Source organism: Triturus cristatus, chromosome 2_1 (assembly GCF_964204655.1).
Source record: "Triturus cristatus chromosome 2_1, aTriCri1.1, whole genome shotgun sequence".
NCBI lineage: Eukaryota > Metazoa > Chordata > Amphibia > Caudata > Salamandridae > Triturus > Triturus cristatus.
The window spans coordinates 1,157,123,430-1,157,143,227 of NC_140581.1; the positions used below are offsets into that span (position 1 = coordinate 1,157,123,430).

Sequence of the window (19,798 nt, forward strand, 5' to 3'; positions counted from 1 at the left end):
GGCTTCAGCCAGAGATTTCATAATCACTTTCGTCTCCATGAAAAGGGGATCCTCTCACATTCAATCTAAAAGAATTCTCAATGAAATAAAGAGCCTGGAACATTCCTATTATGTATTTATTTATTTATTTATATCATTTATAAAGCGCATGAATCACCCCGGTTGGGGTATCTCCGCGCTGTGTCGGCGTTCGGGAACAGCAGAGTAGGTGGATCAGAACAGTGAAGTTTTTCGTTTTTTCCTAAAGGACATGTAGTTTGTGCATTGACGAATGTCCATGGGTAGTTGGTTCCAGAGTTGAGGGGCTAGGTAAGAAAAGGCTTTGCCTCCTAATCTAGTTTGCTTAATGCGCAGTACGATAAGGAGATCCTTGCCTCCTGACTGGAGGGTTCGCAAGGGCGTGTATCTGACCAATTTGTCCGACAGATATCTGGGTCCCATTTTTTTTAAGGCTTTAAACACCATGCAGTTGACCTTGAATTTAATTCTTTTACGTATGGGCAGCCAGTGTAATTTGCGGAGAAGGAGGAATGAGGCTGTTCTGGGGGGGCACTGGTTACTAAACGGGCTGCCGTATTCTGGACTACTTGCAGCCTGCTCAAGGAGGTTTCCTTTGCTGAGATCAGCAGGGCATTGCTGTAGTCCAGGCGGCTTAGGACCAATGCTTGTACCAGGGTTTTATGTGTGGAGGAAGGGAGGAGGTTAACGAGTCTACAGAGCAGGCTCAGTGCATGGAAGCACCGCTCATTCACAATACTCATTACAGCAGCTGATTAATGCCAAGTGCATGTTTAATACGGTCTCTACTGACAATGCTGCATCTTATTTACTAAAACCCAGTGCTAAATATGATGAGGGTGTCATGTTCTATGTCCCCTGATGCCTTCAACTGAATACCAACAAGTCTGAGGTGTTGTTCGTGGGAGGGAACCATGACTGCTGGAGTGAACTGTGGTGGCCTGGGAGCCTAGGTACGGCACCTACCCCTAAGCCTGTAGTGAAGAACCTGGGGGTTTGGATGGACAACTCACTTAATTTTCAGATTCAGACGAAGAAGGTGGCAGGAACTTGCTTCGGTTTGTTGCGCGGGCTCAAATCTATTGTGGCCTTCTTTGATGCTACGACCAGGCAGATCATTATTCAGGCCCTGATTTTGTCAAGGCTTGATTATGCTTGCTCGCTGTATTTAGGAGCAAATAAATCTGAAATTCAGAGGCTATAGAGAGTCCAGAATGCGGCCGCAAGATCTCTTTTGGGCTTGCGCAGAACTTGTTCAGTGACTAGTGCTATTCGTCGCCTTCACTGGTTACCTGTAGCCAGGTGAATTGAGTTTAAGGCATTGTGTATTGCCTTTAAAATTCTGAAACTGGCATCCCCCCAAATTCTGTCTGATCTTCTTCTACCTTATACTCCTACACGATCACTTCGATCTATGGGACAATGTTTGGTAGTGATCCCCCGGGTGTGAAAAGCCCGCGCAGGTGGGCGCTCTTTCCAGAATAGAGCTGCCATTTTGTGGAACTCTCTGCCGGCCCACATTCGGGGGCTTACTAATCATTTCCACTTCAGGAAAGCTATTAAGACATTCTTGTTCCCTTCCTTGTAGTCTTTTAGGGTTTTGTGCGTACTGCTCTTTTGTTGCTTAGCGCGGGACGCCTCTTAGCTGAGGCAGCTGTCGCGCTTCATAAAACCTTTTCACATTTAACATTTAACATGAAAGCTAGTGGTGGGAACACAAAACTAGGGCACCTATTACCAATATGTGACACACCCAAATCTGAAAGTAAGTTATCAGGTTTCCATGCACGTTTAATATGGTATATTATTGGGATACATAGAAAACCTCCATACCATGGTATAATAAGTGAAAGACATATGTTGTTATAATACTTTAATAACATTACCTCTCTGGACCAAGTAAAATCAGTAAGACAATGTAGCATGGAGCTGTATTTCCCCTCAATAAGATGCATAACGTGGTATGGCAGTGAATATTAAAACTGTCAGGAATCCCTTAACTGAAGCACAGGGTATTTCATGGTTTGCGCTAACTTTTGTTTCTAACCCTGTCATTGTTCAGTTTCAGGCGTTAACGCTAGTCGTGCATAGCCAAGGACGTCGGCCGCCACAAGCCATGAACACCGGCTATGCCTTCTCTACGAACGCAGATTATTCCTGGTGTCGCAGTGACTGGAGGTCTCAAGTCTTCGTTGGAGTTCTGACTTTCATTTCCGGATTGAACAACAGAATCTCGCTGTGTTCATAGTGATCAGGTAGGAGTCTTCGGTCCTTTTCCTAGTTGACATGCAGAATCCAGTGGAGATCAGCGGGTTCTGTGTTGTGTAAAAGCAGAGTCACAATTCTGAACTCGGGTGTGACTCATTTGACTTTATTATTCTCTGCATTTTCCACGCAACACTTTTTGGTAAAAGCTGAACACTTGCCTTCATTTATCAATCGAAAAAGTGAGAACTGGCTGGATTAATACCATTCTGTTGAAACTTTAGACCATTTGGAAATCATAGAAATCTTTGGTCCGATTGTCAAGATATCTACGATAGTGTCAGCATCTCATATGTTTGGAATCACATTTTTTTTCTTTACAGGTAATCCTTTGTTCTAGTTAATAATTTAGGTTTGATACTTGGAAAACTCAACATCATGAATACTCTATTACAGGTCTCCCTCCCCGCAGTACTCTCTCTAATTACCCTTCCTCTCATCTGGCCATTCTGATAATCTCTGTTTACATAATCAGAGTTGGAGCTGTCAGAAGGTGGGGCTCTTGAGGGTACTGCTCCTGAGGAACATAGTGGATCGTGACAGAGAACAATGCACCCACGAATTGCATTCCTTCCGAGCAGTACCGCCGAGATGGCAACCATGGAGGATTTGTGTAAAATGATTAGTGATATGCAAAAAGATTTATCTGCTGCCCGTATAGAAAATGCGACCTTATCCAATCAGGTACCACAATTACAGAGACAAATACCTAAGTAATCTATACCAACTACTCCCGCACCAATAGTTTCTCACGCACCAATACCTAAAGTGTCTGTTACCATGCATCCTACTATACCTTTGGCCTCCCCAGAACGTTTTGCTGGGGATCCTGGGAAATTTCAGACCTTTTTAACACAAATACAACTTCATTTTATGGTTAGACCTAAGGCATCTCCCGATGCCCAGTCCCGCATAGCTTTTCTGTTATCATATTTAAGTGGAGACGCCGCTATGTGGCTGTTCCGTTAGTAAATGCTGATGACCCTTTGTTGTATAATTGGCGAGACTTCAAGGCAGAATTTGAATGTGTATTTGACCGAAGAACTATAACTGCGTCAGCAGACTGTGAAATACTTGAACTTCGTCAAGGTAATAAAGACCTGGTTCTTTACTTGACCCAATTTAATAGACTAACTGGCCAGAGAATAAAAGGGCTGCACTATATTATCAGGGGTTAATGGACAAATTGAAATATTGATTAGCCTCCATTGACCCACAACCTCGGAGTTGTGAAGAACTAATCACCCTTAAGTTAAGGTTAAATCACCGTCTTGTGAATAGAAAGGGAGATAAGAAAAGACCAGAATTTCATACATTCAGTAAACCAAGAGACCGAGTTTCATCCGTGAATCAAGATCAGTCTAAACAAATGGATATAGGGGGTTTACAAAAACCTCTTACTCCTGAAGAAAAAGAACTGCGACGGAAAAATTGACTATGTCTTTACTGTGGCAAGAAAGGTCACTTTGTAAAAGAATATGTAGTGCACCCAAAAACTTTTGGAATTTGAAACACACCAGAGACAATCGAAAAGCAGGGAAACTAGTTGACTCGAGGAACAAACAGGAGACTTCCTCAAGTATATCTTTTGTAACTCCTGAACAATCTATTGCTAATACCCTACAGACAGCTGTTCCTCATTTATCTTTACACGTCGTATTTCAAGAGGCATAAATAACAGAACAAGTGGTAGTTATGGTAGATTCTGGTGCCACTGGCAATTTTATTGATTCTACCTTTTGCACACAATTAAAAATACCCATTCAAGTTAAGAAAAGACTAGAGACAGTGAGGGTGGTTGATGGCATTTCATTAACATCGGGGCCCATAACCCACACAACAAAAACGACTGTTATGGCTTGTCAAAATCAGGAACAGTCACATGTGGAACTAATACGCTTTGACGTTATCATCGCACCCCTATTTGGAGTAATTTTAGGTATGCCATGGCTAACCACCCACAATCCCACCATAGATTGGGTAAAAAGGAGTATTTCATTTGATTCTGAAAAATTTAAATAAGAGTGCATAGCCCAAAAACATGCTAATCAGGAAACTCCATCTCATTTTATAGCCAGTGCCATAGACTCTTCAGAACTAAAGAATGACCAACATGCTGTTTTTTACTCTATAGCAACGGCAGCTGAACAAAACACCATTTTACCCCAGAGATATGAATCTTATCGGGACGTGTTCAATGAAACCAATGCAGACAGATTACCACCACACCAACCTATGACTGTGAAATCGAATTGTTTCAGGGGCTAAGATTCCATGTGGCAGAATTTATGCTTTAACTGAGCAAGAAAATTTACATCTCCGTGAATATTTAGATAAGTACCTAAATAATGGCTTCAACCGCCCCTCTAAATCCCCAGCCTCAGCGCCCCTCTTTTTCGTCCCAAAGTCGAATGGTGAATTGTGCCCGTGTAGTGATTATAGAGCCTTAAATGCCATCACTGTTAAGAATCGGTACCCGTTACCATGAACACCAGTGCTTCTTGACCAGGTTCGTTCTGCCACCATATATACCAAATTGGACCTGTGAGGTGCGTATCATCTTGTACGTATACGTTCAGGTGATGAATGGAAAACAGCCTTCAAGACCCATTATGGTCTATTTGTGTATTGTGTAATGCTGTTCGTTCTGTGTAACTCGCCTGCGGCGTTTCAGTTTTTTGTTAATGAGTTACTACACAAATTTCTAGACAAATTTGTTGTAGTCTATATTGACGATATTTTAATATATTCCGTATCACAGTCTGAACATGAGCATCATGTAAAAACTATTTTGGAGACCTTACAACAACACAGCTTATTTTGTAAATTATCAAAGTGTGAATTCCACGTATCCACAGTAGAATTTTTAGGATTCATATTATCACCCCAAGGAATAACTATGGCTTATCGAAAGGTGCAAGCAATCCAAGAATGGCCAAAACCAGCCTCTGTAAAAGACATCCAGCGATTCCTAGGGTTTGCCAATTTTTACAGGCGCTTCATTAACCATTTTCTTCCAAAGCAGCTCCATTAATCCGCTAGCCACAAAAAGGTGTGCGTTTTCTCTGGAATGAGGAAACGGATCAAGCATTTCAAGTTTTAAAACAAGCCTTCATGTCTGCTCTAGTATTAAACATCCAGATGTTACTCAACCCTTCATTGTTGAAGCAGATGCTTCTGAAACTGCCATTGGTGCTGTCCTATCCCAAAAACATTCAGCCAACAATTCTTTACAACCTGTGGCATACTTGTCGAGAAAGCTGGTACCTGCTGAGATTCATTATACGGTAGCTGCGAAAGAGCTCTTAGCTATTCGCCTAGCCTTTAAAGAATGGTGAAATTGATTATTGAGTGCAAGATTTCCTGTCACAGTCTATACAGACCATAGGAATTTGCAATTTTTACTGTGTGCCAGAGCCTTAACACCTCGCTAATTATGATGGACACTGTATTTTGCTGAATTTGACTTTACAATCACTTATCGGCCAGGGAGTAATAACACCAAAGCTGATACCCTATCACGATATATGGAGGATACCTCCTTCTTAATTAAAACAAATCCTCCACCAATAATACCACCATCTCAAATTGTCGGATGCACTATTTCTACTCAGTTTTTGGAGACAATTAGACTAAAAATGCCACTAAAGTGACTGGTAGCATGGCAACAAAGGGATAAAAAATGGTCCATTCTCAAGGCATAACCTTTCCAAGACAATATATTGTATATCCCTACGTCAAGTGTTAAGATGACTTCATTGCAGATCTACCAAGACATTATATTGGTCACAGTGGATCAGCTTTCAAAAATGGCGCACTTTGTTGCATGTCCATCTTTTTTTTAATTAAAGTTTCTACATCTTTTACAGCGCATATATATATACCAAACAGCACTGTGCATAACGCAGGAGCATATAAAGGTAGTTTATGCGCACGCTTGCCAATCGCCTGCCAAGCCGCAACCGTGGTATCAATCGTGTTAATCTCTGCTCTGGGCGTCTGTCTACGTGTGTGTGTGAGGATGCTCAGCAGAGATACAGGGTAGGCATCCCCGTCTTCTACTGCCACGTGTGGAATGTAGTCATGAGACCTAAACCAATAATGAGCATATTGGGCCTGTGTGCAGAGGTAGTAGACATACAAATCGGGAGCAGCGAAACCAGTTTTGTCATATGCAAGCGTTAATGTGAGCCAACTAATTCTAGGCTGCTTATCCCCCCATACTAATCGCAATAATTTTTTTTTTTTTTATTTTATTTTTTTTTTAAACCGTTTATTGCAATCTCAAGAATATACAAGTATGGGCCTACAACCTTCCGGCCGGCCGCCAGAATGACAGGAGCATATGACATACGTTCAAAAACACTTGGCCTTGCAGAGAAGCAGAATCAGGAGGTATCAACGTCGTGGGCCACATCACTCTGACCCCACAATACGGTTTCATTTTATACAAACAACACGAAAAATCACACCCGCAAGGCAACCCGCAATCGAAAGTAACAGCACGTGCTCCCCGAATGGGGGACCCCAGCCATCCACAGGAGTCTAAAGAGGGGAAGGGGAACAGATCGAGGACTGGGGGAACTCTGTGCCCGGGGCTGGGGAAAGGAGTCAACTAAGGGGACGGGGTTGGTGAGGCAGCAGGCAGCAGTGGTGGCGTGCAGATACCCCCGCGGTAGGCGTTCCAGGGGCCCCATACTTTCACCCATGCCCCAGGCTTACCCCTCGCCACATACACCACCTTTTCTCGGAACATGCACCAATCCATGTGTTCTTTCCAGGCCGACACCGCCGGGGGCCTCTGGGATCCCCACAGTTGAGCAATGTCACGCTTAGCAATCATATATCCCAGAGTCACCCATCGCGTCTGCGGAACCGAGTAGTCAGTTGGTTCCCACACATTCAGCAGGCATCTCCTCGCTTCAGGCAGCAGCGCGACATGCGTAACCACTCGCAGGACCTCATGCACACCACGCCAGAATCGCTCCACCTTCAGGCATTCCCACAAAATATGCAAAAAAGTAGCCAAAGCACCACACCCACGCTTACACAACCCATCCTCAGCATAGCCCATTCGCAGAAGCCTTGGCCCCGTCATGTAAACCCGGTGGAGTATCTTAAGCTGGACGAAGCGAAGGCGAGCCGGTATGGCCACCTCCTTCGGAGAGGCCACCGCGGAAATCCAGTCCTCGTCGTCCAACTCCAGCCCATCGGCAACCCAAGCCTCGCGGAGGCCAGTCAGCAAGCCCGATCGGTCATTAATCAATTTTTTGTAAATAAGGGAGATCGTGCTGTCCGGAACGTGGCCGTCCAGCACCCTATCCTCCAGGGGGGAAGACTCCGGGATGGAGGCGACGTCTGGGAAGACGGAGCCCAGTGCGTGACGGACCTGCAAGTACCGAAAGTATTCACTGCCCTGCAGCTGAAACTCCGTCTGCAGCGTCTCGAATGTTTTAAATCCCCCCCTCGTCCAGAGATCCCCCACTTTACTGATGCCTATCGTGTCCCACCTCTCGAAGCCCTTCGAGGTCCACAGGGAGCCCAATCTCTCAGACGCGTACAACGGTGATGCCCGGGTCAAACGGTCCTTCCACCCCATAGCTGCGTTAGCCGCGTGCCATACTCGCACCATGACACGCGTAGGTCCCGTTAGGCGGGGGCCGGGCGCGCCAGAGTAGAGCGCTCGATTATAGTCGCCACCAGGCAGGAGCATCTTGTCCATTTCAAATGCCGGGTTTAAGGCGGGCCCGTAAAGGCCATGGTTAATTGCAGCTAGCTGGGAGGCCCAGTAATACCGTTTAATATCCGGGAGGGCAATCCCCCCGTCGTACCATGGGAGCGTCAACTTCGCCAGGGCAATACACGGCCTCCCGTCCCAGAACAGGCGGCGCTGTAGACTCTCCACCTCACGGAAGTAGCGCGCTGGGACTAAATCCATAGTGTTCTGGAGAGCGTACAGGAAGCGTGGCAACGACATCATCTTAAACAATGCCGCCCGGCCGAGCGGCGAAAGCGGCAGGCGCCGCCAACGCGCGACGTCCTCCTTCAAGCGCTGGAGGGGGGGAAGCAAATTCCGCTCGTAGCGGGCCTCCGGGTCCAGAGTAATATAAACACCCAGGTACCGAAACCCCTGAGAGGCAATCTGGATCGGACAGCCCCGCGGGAGGACGGGAGCCTCCCCGGAAAGCACATACACACATGATTTAGCCCAGTTGATGACAAGGCCTGAGTTGCGGCCGAATGAGCGCAAAACATCAACCAGGACAATCAGTGATTTACGCGGGGAGGCTAGGTACAAAAGGATATCGTCAGCGTATAGGGACACGCGGTCCTCATACTCGGGGGTCCAACGGAGACCACGGATGGAAGGGTGCCACCGCAGCCACTCCGCCAGGGGTTCCAAGGCCAGCGCGAACAGGAGCGGCGACAAGGGGCAGCCCTGTCGCGTGCCCCGTCCCAGCTCGAATGGGACCGATACTCTTCCATTCACCACCACCTGCGCCAAAGGGCCCGAATACAACAATTTGACCCAGCTGATGAACCCCGGGCCAAATCCAAACTTCGCCAGCATCGCCCAAATGTATGGCCACTCGAGCGTGTCAAACGCCATGGTGGCGTCTAGGGACGCCAATACGGCCGGCTCCCGCACAAACGGGACACGCGCGAGCACCCCGTGCAAGCGCCGCAGATTGAGGGCCGTGTTGCGATGGGGAATAAAGCCGGACTGGTCTTGGTGGACCAGATCGCCCACCACGCCGACCAGCCGGTTGGCTAGCACCTTGGCGAGGATTTTGGGCTCTGCATTCAAGAGCGAGATGGGCCGATAGGATGTAACCCGGTCCCGGGGTCTCCCTTCCTTGTGGATCACCACGATTGTAGCCAGACGCTGGTCCGGCGGGAGGGAGCCCAGCGAGTGGGCCGCCAGGAACATCGCGCGGAGATGGGTGCCAGTACATCCGGTCGCAGCTTATACAACTCGATAGGGATGCCGTTCGGGCCCATGGCCTTGCCGGATGCGACCGAGCGTATGGCGAGGGCAATTTCGTCGGAGGTGGGAGCGGCATCTAACGACACCCTGTCCTCCACCGAAAGGGAAGGCAGCGCGATATCCCTAAGCAGGGCATGGGAATCCTCCTCCGAGCAGGGAGAAACCGGGGAATACACATCGCGGAAATAATCCGCGAAACAAGAGACAATGTCTTCTGGCTCGGTGACACGCACACCATCCATCCTCTCAATCAGCGGGACCACACGACTCGCTCTCTCCTTCTTATCCAACCACGCAAGCAGTTTACCAGCCTTATCACCCACATCATACAGTCGCCCCTGTTGCTCTCTACTGAGGCCCCTGGCCGCCTCCGTGACGAGGGCCCTGTAGGCCGCCTGCTTAATTTGTAGGACATGTAATGCAGCATCCGTCACCCCACCCTCTAGATCACCCTCCAATTCAGCAATTTCGGCCTCCACCCGGGTCACCTCCTCCTGCTCGCGCCTCCGGGCATGGGAGATAAAGGAGAGGGCCTCCCCTCTAAGAACTGTCTTGAAGGCTTCCCACAGGGAGATAGCCGAAGGGACGGACCCCACATTCTCATCAAAATACCGCTGCAAGGATTTAATCAAATCAGCGCGAATGGTGGGGTCGCGCAGGTACCAGGCGTTGATTGGAGCTACCCTGCCCTCCCCCCTCGGGAAGACATCAAAGTGCAACAGGAGCGGGGAGTGATCTGAAATACCCCGCGCCAAATGGCGTACCTCTCCTACCCTCCCCACATAGGCCGCAGGGACAAGGACATAATCAAGCCGAGAGAGGCTACCATGGGCACCCGAGTGGAAAGTGTACTGCAGCTGCGTGGGATGTTTTAAGCGCCAGCAGTCCACCAATCCCAGTGTATCTAGAAAGCCGGACAGCCACGCCTGCGCCCGGGGGAGGTCCCTAGGGGGGTGGCGATCCACGGTCCCAGAAACCACCGCATTGAAGTCCCCCCCAACCACCAGAAGCCCCCCCGGAAGGTCAAGAAGGAGGCGCCCCAGGTCTGCAAAAGTGGTAGACTGTAACCCCGGTGGGACGTACACTGATACAAAGACAACTACTTTGCCCTCCAGTCTCCCCACTAAGACAGTGTAGCGTCCCCTCTCATCATGGCGCACCTCGTCTATTTCCAACGGGAGCGAGTTCTTCACCATGATGCCCACCCCCCGTGAGCCCGACGTGAAGCCCGAGTGAGCCACCAAACGATAGCCACGCCGATTCATGGCACAAAAGGAATTACCAATAAGGTGTGTCTCCTGCAGAAAGACCACATCTGGCGAAGTTCGTTTCAGATACTGCAGGACCACACCTCGCTTGATCCTATCCCCCAGTCCATTAACGTTCCAAGACAATAAAGTCAGGTCCCTACCCCCCATCACGTACAGAAGCCATCATTCGTCCCCCTGAGAGCACCTTAAAAACACCAATACAATAAAGGGTTTGCCTTGCGGTAAAAACAAACAACACCCCACCCCAACCCACCCATCCCAACAAAACTCCCCCCTCCCTGCACCCCTGCATGAGCCCAAACAGCCCCCCCAAAGTGCAGTGTGCCTGTCGCCCCATAAATGATTAAACTAACTAGTCCCCCAGAGGAGGAGGGAGAGCCCCCAGGAGACCCCGTACTACCTCCACAGGAGGGGAACTTACACGAACAGTCAAAAGTGACGATAATGTTGTCCAGAGCGAGGCCTACTATTAGTCCCTCAGTCCTGATCCGGCGAGCCCTCCCCTCCAACCGCGCCCCCCCCACCCCCCCGGCCCCGATCCCCGGGCAAAGAGTCCAACCAGTCCCCGGCTGCTTCGGGACGATCAAAAAAGTGCGTGCGGCCATCCACCTCCACCCGCAACTTAGCTGGAACTAATCGCAATAATTGAGTATATATATATACCAAACAGCACTGTGCATAATAAACACCAAAATAGCAGAACCAGAGAGAAAAAAAAAAGAAATACAAATAAAACAGGAAAAACAAAATCAATAATCCATATCAGGTACATTTTCATGGTCAGAATATGTTACATGTGCATCTGGTTTATCCTTTACATGCTGGAGACTTGTCCATTTCGGGTGTTAGTGAGGTACATCAATCATATTTTATCATACCATACAACATCACATAGGATCATTATCAGACTGGGCTAGCAAATAGCCTCTCAACGGGGCCCAAATGTCCCTGGGTCTAGATGTCGTTGGCAACTCCTCAGCATAAAGGTCCAACTGCTCATGGGAGTACACCAAATCCTTAACCCAGTTATCAACTTTCGGAGCCATTTTGCTTTCCCACGTGAACAGCACTCGCCTCTTGGCAAGCAAGAGGGCCACACGCACACAAACCTCCCCATGACGGCCTTCAGGTGAGGGACATGTCCAAGAAGGCATACCAAAGGCATGCCCTGTAACATTTGACCATTTGACCAAACAGCACTGTGGATAATAAACACCAAAATAGCAGAACCAGAGAAAAAAAAAAAAGAAATACAAATAAAACAGGAAAAACAAAATCAATAATCCATATCAGGTACATTTTCATGGTCAGAATATGTTACATGTGCATCTGGTTTATCCTTTACATGCTGGAGACTTGTCCATTTCGGGTGTTAGTGAGGTACATCAATCATATTTTATCATACCATACAACATCACATAGGATCATTATCAGACTGGGCTAGCAAATAGTCTCTCAACGGGGCCCAAATGTCCCTGGGTCTAGATGTCGTTGGCAACTCCTCAGCATAAAGGTCCAACTGCTCATGGGAGTACACCAAATCCTTAACCCAGTCATCAACTTTCGGAGCCATTTTGCTTTCCCACGTGAACAGCACTCGCCTCTTCGCAAGCAAGAGGGCCACACGCACACAAACCTCCCCATGACGGCCTTCAGGTGAGGGACATGTCCAAGAAGGCATACCAAAGGCATGCCCTGTAACATTTGACCTGTCATAGTATGTATGCGTGTGGTAACATTCTCCCAGTAGTGGAACACTGGAGCACACTGCCATGCAAGATGGAGGAAATCAGCACCGTCCCGCCCACATCGGCGGCACTGATCAGTGTCCCGAAGTCCCATTTTACGTAGCCTAACAGGTGTTTGGTACACCTGATGAAGGAATTTAAAATGAATAATTCTCAAATTCCCATTCGGGGTCAGGCGACCCGTTAGCATGCAAATCTGTTCCCATTCTTTTACATTAATCGGGGGAGTCACTATGGCATTCCATATCTCCAGGCTTTTGTCTGGTCCACGAACCGTTTCATCCTGTACTGCTTTGTATAACTTAGTAATTCGTTTTTTCTTGGTTGGGGCTACCAGTAACAACTGAAGCGACTTAAGTGTATCTGGCTCCACAGGGAACTCAGCATAATGTTCCTGTACCGCGCGCTTCAATCGGTAGCAGGTGTACTGAAAAAGCGGAGTAGGGTTTTGTATGTACTGGAGGTCCTCATCCGCGAGATATCTACCCCCCGGGTAAAGATCGCTCATATGCGTTATGCTGGCTTCCTTCAACTCAGTTATGGGCCCTCTTTCCTGAGTAACCGAAAAAGCCGCGTGTCCAGCGAGCGGTAACGCAGGAGCATATTATGGTAATTTATGCGCACGCTTGCCAATCGCCTGCCAAGCCGCAACCGTGGTATCAATCGTGTTAATCTCTGCTCTGGGCGTCTGCCTACGTGTGTGTGTGAGGATGCTCAGCAGAGATACAGGGTAGGCATCCCCGTCTTCTACTGCCACGTGTGGAATGTAGTCATGAGACCTAAACCAATAATGAGCATATTGGGCCTGTGTGCAGAGGTAGTAGACATACAAATCGGGAGCAGCGAAACCAGCTTTGTCATATGCAAGCGTTAATGTGAGCCAACTAATTCTAGGCTGCTTATCCCCCCATACTAATCGCAATAATTGAGTTTGCACTGTTTTGAAAAAGTGCTTGGTCAGCTTTATTGGAATGTTACAAAACAGGTACAGAAACCTAGGTAGTATGACCATTTTAATTACTGCAATTCGATCCGCCAGGGATAATGGAAGGTGGGACCATCTATCCACTTGGTGCACCAAAGTGTTGTATGCTTGGCCGTAGTTCTCTTTGATCACAATATCAGGATCGCGGTGCACCCAAACGCCCAGATATTTAACTGGATCTTCAGACCATAGTAATGGGTATTCTAACTGGGGCGGAGACGTAATCCGCGTTAGCGGAATAATGACCGATTTTTCCCAGTTAATCTGTAGTCCAGAAAAAAGACCAAATTTAATATATATATCCCGTATGATCGGAGATAGATGAATCTGAGGGTCACGGACGAACAGGACCATATCGTCCGCGTACATGGAGATCCCTACCGGACGGCGATTAAAATTAAGAGCAGCCGCTCTATGACATTGCCAGATTTTACAAGCCAAAGGTTCCAGAACAAGAGCAAAAAGGAGGGGGGACAGGGGACAGCCCTGTCTGGTACCGCATTCAATACTAAAGGGTTCTGACGTAAGTCCACCCACTCGCACTCTCGCTGAAGCGTCCGTATATAAGACCTGTATCCAGCGTGTCAAAATAAAGAGAAATCCCATTCTGTGCAATATGTGGAACATATACTTCCATTCTATGGAGTCAAATGCCTTAGCGGCATCTAGCATGACCGCAGCAGCAGATAAGTTGGGGTTAGAACGTGGAACATTGCAAAAATAGTGCGCAAATTATGGGAAGTGGAACGCTCTGGAATAAACCCAGATTGGTCCGGGAGAACCAGAAGAGGCATCAAAGGCTGGATTTTTGCGGCTAAGATCTTCGCCAATATGAAATTGATCCATTATTGCATGTGGTGTGTAGTGCGCCGCGCCGTGAATGTCAATAACGTGGACAATTAAGGGACTGTCTGTCCTAGCAAGCAACTTTTCAGCCAGATTTCTGCCCGGTCTCCCCCCTTCACCATACGCTCGGGCCACACGCCTTCTGCCTATGTATCGCGTCTCAGTGTCAGCTAGTTTGTTATATTCTGCTAGGGCTTCATGTATGCGCGCCAGCATGTCTGAGGATGGCGATTGCGAATATTGTCTCTCAAGCACCTCCAAAGCTCGTTCCGTTTTGGTTAACTGACCTCTAATGTCCTTTAGGATCCCCGCTGTGGTACCTATGCACGCCCCCCTTATAGTCACTTTAAATGCTTCCCACAGCATGGCCTGACTATCCACTGAGCCCACATTCACTTGGAAGTATTGTACAATAGCTGTTCTGATGGCATCGTTATATATCGGATCAAGTAATGCTTCCGCCCTAAACCGCCATGTTTAAGGACGATGTGGATTTATGGGAATGCAGATGGTAAGGATAACAGGATTATGGTCGGATAATGTACGTGGGATCGTATGGACCCCCTCCACCCACCCATTAGCCTCGTTGTTCAGCAGCCAATAGTCTAGTCTAGACCAACTATTAAACGCAGGTGTGACATGTGTACCTTCCAATGTCCCCTTGTTACGTAAGCGCCAGACGTCAATCAACCCCATTTCCACCATGGCATCCCTTATACACTGGCTAACCTTAATCGTGCGCGCACCTGAAGGGTTGGACTTATCCACTTGTGGATTAAGATGGGTATTTAGGTCACCTCCCCATAGGACTGCAGATTCAGGCCATTCACGCAGAACATTGAACATTTGCAGAAAGGGTGTCGGATCATCCACCACAGGGCCATACATGTTTACTAATGTCACTAATGCCATCCCCAACTTGCCTTGTACCATGGCCCACCGACCCTCAGTGTCTGTACAGGTATGTATCGGCTGAAATGATAGTCCCTTTTTAATAAGGATAAGCACGCTCCTGGAATAGGTGGAGAACGAAGAGGCCAATCAGAAAGATGCCCATCTGTGTGCGCTATCCTGTCTTCTGCTTGCTTGCGCAAGTGTGTCTCCTGTAAAAGAGCAATCTGCACAGCGTGCCTATCTAAGTGCGCTAACACCTGTCTGACTTTTTTGGGGGTGTTTAAACCGCGAATATTCCAAGTTATGCAGTTATACCTTTCCCCTATTATCTATACAGGCAGGTCAACCAGTTCTCCGAATGCTGAATTGCAATCAGGATGCACCAATAATGATAAATACCACATTCTCGATTTAAAGTCTGACCACTGTACCTACAACTTAAAAAATAAAGCAGAACAACACCCCCTCCCCCCACCCACTTTAGCAACCCCAATTTGCCAAAGACAATTCCCATCATTATAACCCCTCCCAACAGAACCAAGATGATGACATGCATCAAGTGGGGTATACCCATTGGGTGACGTAGTGGCAAAGTCCACTCCCCGATCGAGTAGGGAGGGGGCCGCCGAGAAGATATGATGGTCTCCCACCCAATAGTTATCCCGTCGATCCTGCGGGCGAATACGCGCCGGTCTACACCGGGCGCGTCGACTCACATCTTAAACAGGAGACACATGAGGCATAGCCCCCCGGAAATATGGAGCACACCCATCTCCGCGAATGAGGCAACAACTCACTCCTAACCAGCTGTGCAGCACACTAACACATACACTTGATATAAAACAACAGAGACAGAGGTTTCCCCCCCGGAGGCACCACGTGGACCCAGTGCAGTCCACCCATGCCATAACGCGGCCATGCTATTCAACTCTGTTATACAACATAGAACGTTAATAAGCAAACATGTGCCCTTGGAGATAGCAATCAAAACCCCAGGCTCCTTACAACTCAGTCGCCAATGTCCGATGTGGGAGCTGGAGAGCCCCGCCGGCGGCAGAGGGATCTGGCGTATTCCATTGCCCTCGTCGGGTTCGTAAAGATCTTGGCGTGATCAGTCTCGCCAATGCGCAGTCGCGCTGGATAAAGCATGGCGTATGGAACTTGGTCTTTCATAAGCAGCTTCTTAACGCCCTGAAACCCTTTACGTGCCGCCTGTACTGTAGCCGTGAAATCCGGATAGAATGATAACACATTTCCCTGATAGGTGATTGCGCCCTTCTGGCGGGTGATGCGCAGCACGGTGTCTCTATCCCTAAAATTCAATAACCTGGTGATGATTGGGCTTGGGGGGGCTCCAGGTGGCGGGCGCGCCGCCAGGGATCTATGTGCGCGTTCCACCACAAACATTGATGAGAAACTGTCAGCGTCACAAATGTCCCGTAGGAGAGTCTCCACATAGTCCTCTAGGCGCCCCACATTGGTCGATTCCGGCAGGCCCAAAATACGCACGTTATTGCGCCGCGAGCGCGCTTCGATGTCCTCGTTCTTTGCCTTTATGACAGCCAGAAGTTTCGTGATGTCCGAGTTTTTCGCAGCAAGTTGTTGAAGGCCATCTTCAGCATCTGATATGCGCTGCTCCGCCTCTCCAATCCGCGCCGCATGTTTGTCTAGTTTCGCAGAGAAATGGTCCATCCTGCCGTTGAGGGCCTCAATCTTGCCGTCAATGGCTTGAAGGCTGGCCTGCATAGCAGACAATGACTTTTCCAGCGCTGTGGGGGCCTGATCTGACGACTCCAACTCCGAGTCAGAGGCTGCAGTCTGCGAAGATTTACCACCCTTACGCAGCTCGAACGTTAGCCGAGATTGAGTCCTATCAGGCTTGCCCATGATGCACTAAGGAGACAGAGCCCTGCCCAGATGAGAAGCGCCACCACCTATGCCGGGTGCAGAGGGAGCCGAACACGTGCCACACCCAAGGTGGGCCACGTATCGTAAAGTTGATGCCAAAGCGTTTTCGGCGCCAGCCCTGCACCCCGCTGTCACTCTCCACACAATGGAACGCCCCCGTAACTCAAAGGCAAGTAACTATGTCACTGTGCCCCCTATTTCCAATGTCCTGCAACATGGAGAATGCGGTGTCCCTTGCTCTCCTCCTCCGCAGCAGATAGGGACCGTGCTCCCACTATGCCTCAGTCCGAATCCAACACTTGGGCGCAGGTATTGCACAAAAGGGGCAAGAGAACCCCCCCGCAGGAAGTGTTCCAGCGCGTGACTCACACAGCCGATGGCATCGATGACAAACAGTCTCCTACGCCACCCATAGGCAGGATTAAGGCCAGCTAGCACTCTGAGTCTAAGGGGGACTTTCAGGTATGAGAAGCTTCGGGGTCCGCTCCCGCGTCACGATACCACTCTGGCCCCAGCAGTCTGTAGCATGGGTCTCACCGCACGCGGAGCCCAGCCCTCGCGATCAAAGGCCGACACCGGCCGCTTGCGTAGCCCAGAGCGCCGCCCGCGTCCCAGCGTCCGCCCGTGCTCACCGCTTCCTCCGTGTCGTCGGCTCTCACCTGCAGACCACCACGTGCCTTACTGTTCAGCCGCTGATGTCCTCGCGGCTCCTCAGGCTCCCAGATCGCTGTCACCGATGCTGCGGTTGCTGCCAGGAGCTCTCAGGGGGTCTTCACCACATCGCGGCCGCCATTACGGTCGCAGCCAGAGTACTCCGCCAATCGCTCACCACATCCGAGAGGAGCTCCGATGCCAGTAAGCCCACCGCCGGGTCACCCCGGCGTCAGCGATCGTCACCACATCAGCGAGAAACAGCCCGGTAGGAGCAGGATTGTGAAAGGATAGTTTCGGCGGCCGGCAGAGCAACACTACTGTGCGGCCCCTGTAGCATGTCCATCTTTGCCGACCGCTTCCAAATTGGTAGAACTTCTATGTCAACATATAGTGTGTCTCCACGGACTACCTTGTACTATCACGTCAGATCGAGTCTCACAATTTACTTCACAATTATGGAAGGCTTGGTGTCATGCATTAAAAATATGTAGTAATTTATATACCAGCTTTCACCCAGAGTCAGACTGACAAACTGAACCAATAAATCAACATTTGAAACAATACTTACGTTGTTACCTATCACTGAATCATGACTCTTGGGCAGCCTTTCTATGGGAAGCTGAATTTGCCTATAACAATCCTATCCATACTGCCACTAAAATGTCTCCTTTCTATGCAATCATGGTTTTCATCCTTATTTCACACCGTTATTAATATCACAAACTGAATCTCCATTACCACAAGTGAAAACACAACTACAAAAAATGTCATACCTCTTACACCAACTTCGTACTAATGTAAGGAAGGCCAAAACTGTTTACAAACATTTCGCAGATAAAAAAAGAATACCAAGTCCCAATTACCAACCAGACGACAAGGTTTGGTTATCTACAAAAAATACACATTTCAAAGAGAGATGGATATTTCATCCAGGTTTCATAGGGCCTTTTGAGGTGTTAACAAAGATCAATCCAGTCTCCTTTAAACTCAAAATGCAGAAGAGCATGAAAATGTATCCTGTGTTCCACACCTCATTATTGAAACCAGCTAAAGCCAGGATCAAACCCAAAGCAACACCAATTGTAATTAGCGATCAAACAGAATATGAAATAAGAGCAATTCTGGATAGCAAACGGAAAAAAGGAACCATTTGGTATTTAGTATCATGGAGAGGATGTGGTCCGGAAGAAAACTCCTAGGAACCAAAAGAAGCCATACATGCTCCTCGTTTACTCAAAAAATGTCACACGTCTCACCCTTCAGCACCTGTGTAAATTCAGTGGTACTATTTTTGAAGGGGAGGACTGTCCTGATTGATATCCCCTGATATCATGAAAGTTAGTGGTTGGAACACAAAACTTGGGCACCTATTCCCAATATGTGGCACACCAAAATCTGAAAGTAAGTTATCAGGTTGCCATGCACGTTTAATATGGTATATTATTGGGACACATAGAAAACCTTCATACTATGGTATAATAAGTGAAAGACATATGTTGTTATGATACTTTAATAATAACACCTCTCTGTACCAAAGAAAATCAATAAGACAATGAAACATGGAACTGTATTGCCCCTCAACAAGATGCATAACACGGTATGGCAGTGAATATTAAAACTGTCAGGAATCCCTGAACTGAAGAACAGGGTATTTTTATGGTTTGCGCAAACTTTTTTTTCTAACCCTGTCATTGTTCAGTTTCAGGCGTTAATGCTAGTCGTTCGCAAATGCCGTTGGCCGCCACAAGCCATTAAAACCGGCCACGCACTCACTACTAACGTAGTTTATTCCGGATGTCGCAGTGACAAGAGGTCTCGAGTCTTCGTTGAAGTTCCGACTCTCATTTCCGGATTGAACATCAGAATCTTGCTGTGGTCGTAGAGATCAGTTAGGAGTCTTCGGTCCTTTTCCTAGTTGACACACGGAATCCAGAGGAGATCAGCGGGTTGTGTGTCATTGAGTAAAAGCGGAGTCCCAATTCTGAACTCGGATTGTGACTCATTTGACTATTATTCTCCGCATTTTCCACCCAACACTTTTTGGTAAAAGCTGAACACTTGCCTTCATTTACCAATCAAAAAAGTGAGAGCTGGTTGGATTAATATCATTCTGTTGAAACTTTAGAACATTTAGAAATCATAGAAATCTTTGAGCCGATTGTCATGATATCTACAAAAGTGTCAGCAGCTTATATGTTTGGAATCACGTATTTTTTCTTTA

At 48.1% G+C, this 19,798-nt stretch overlaps 1 long non-coding RNA gene across 1 annotated transcript in view; it reads right to left on the reverse strand.

Annotated features, from left to right (window-relative positions):
• Window positions 1-1,993: 1,993 nt before the first annotated feature.
• LOC146866502 (uncharacterized) overlaps window positions 1,994-19,798 on the reverse strand; it is a 37,675-nt gene continuing 19,870 nt past the window's right edge. Inside the window, exon 3 of the long non-coding RNA XR_014976812.1 lies at window positions 1,994-2,333. This is a non-coding gene — a long non-coding RNA (uncharacterized LOC146866502). The remainder of the gene's footprint in view (window positions 2,334-19,798) is intronic.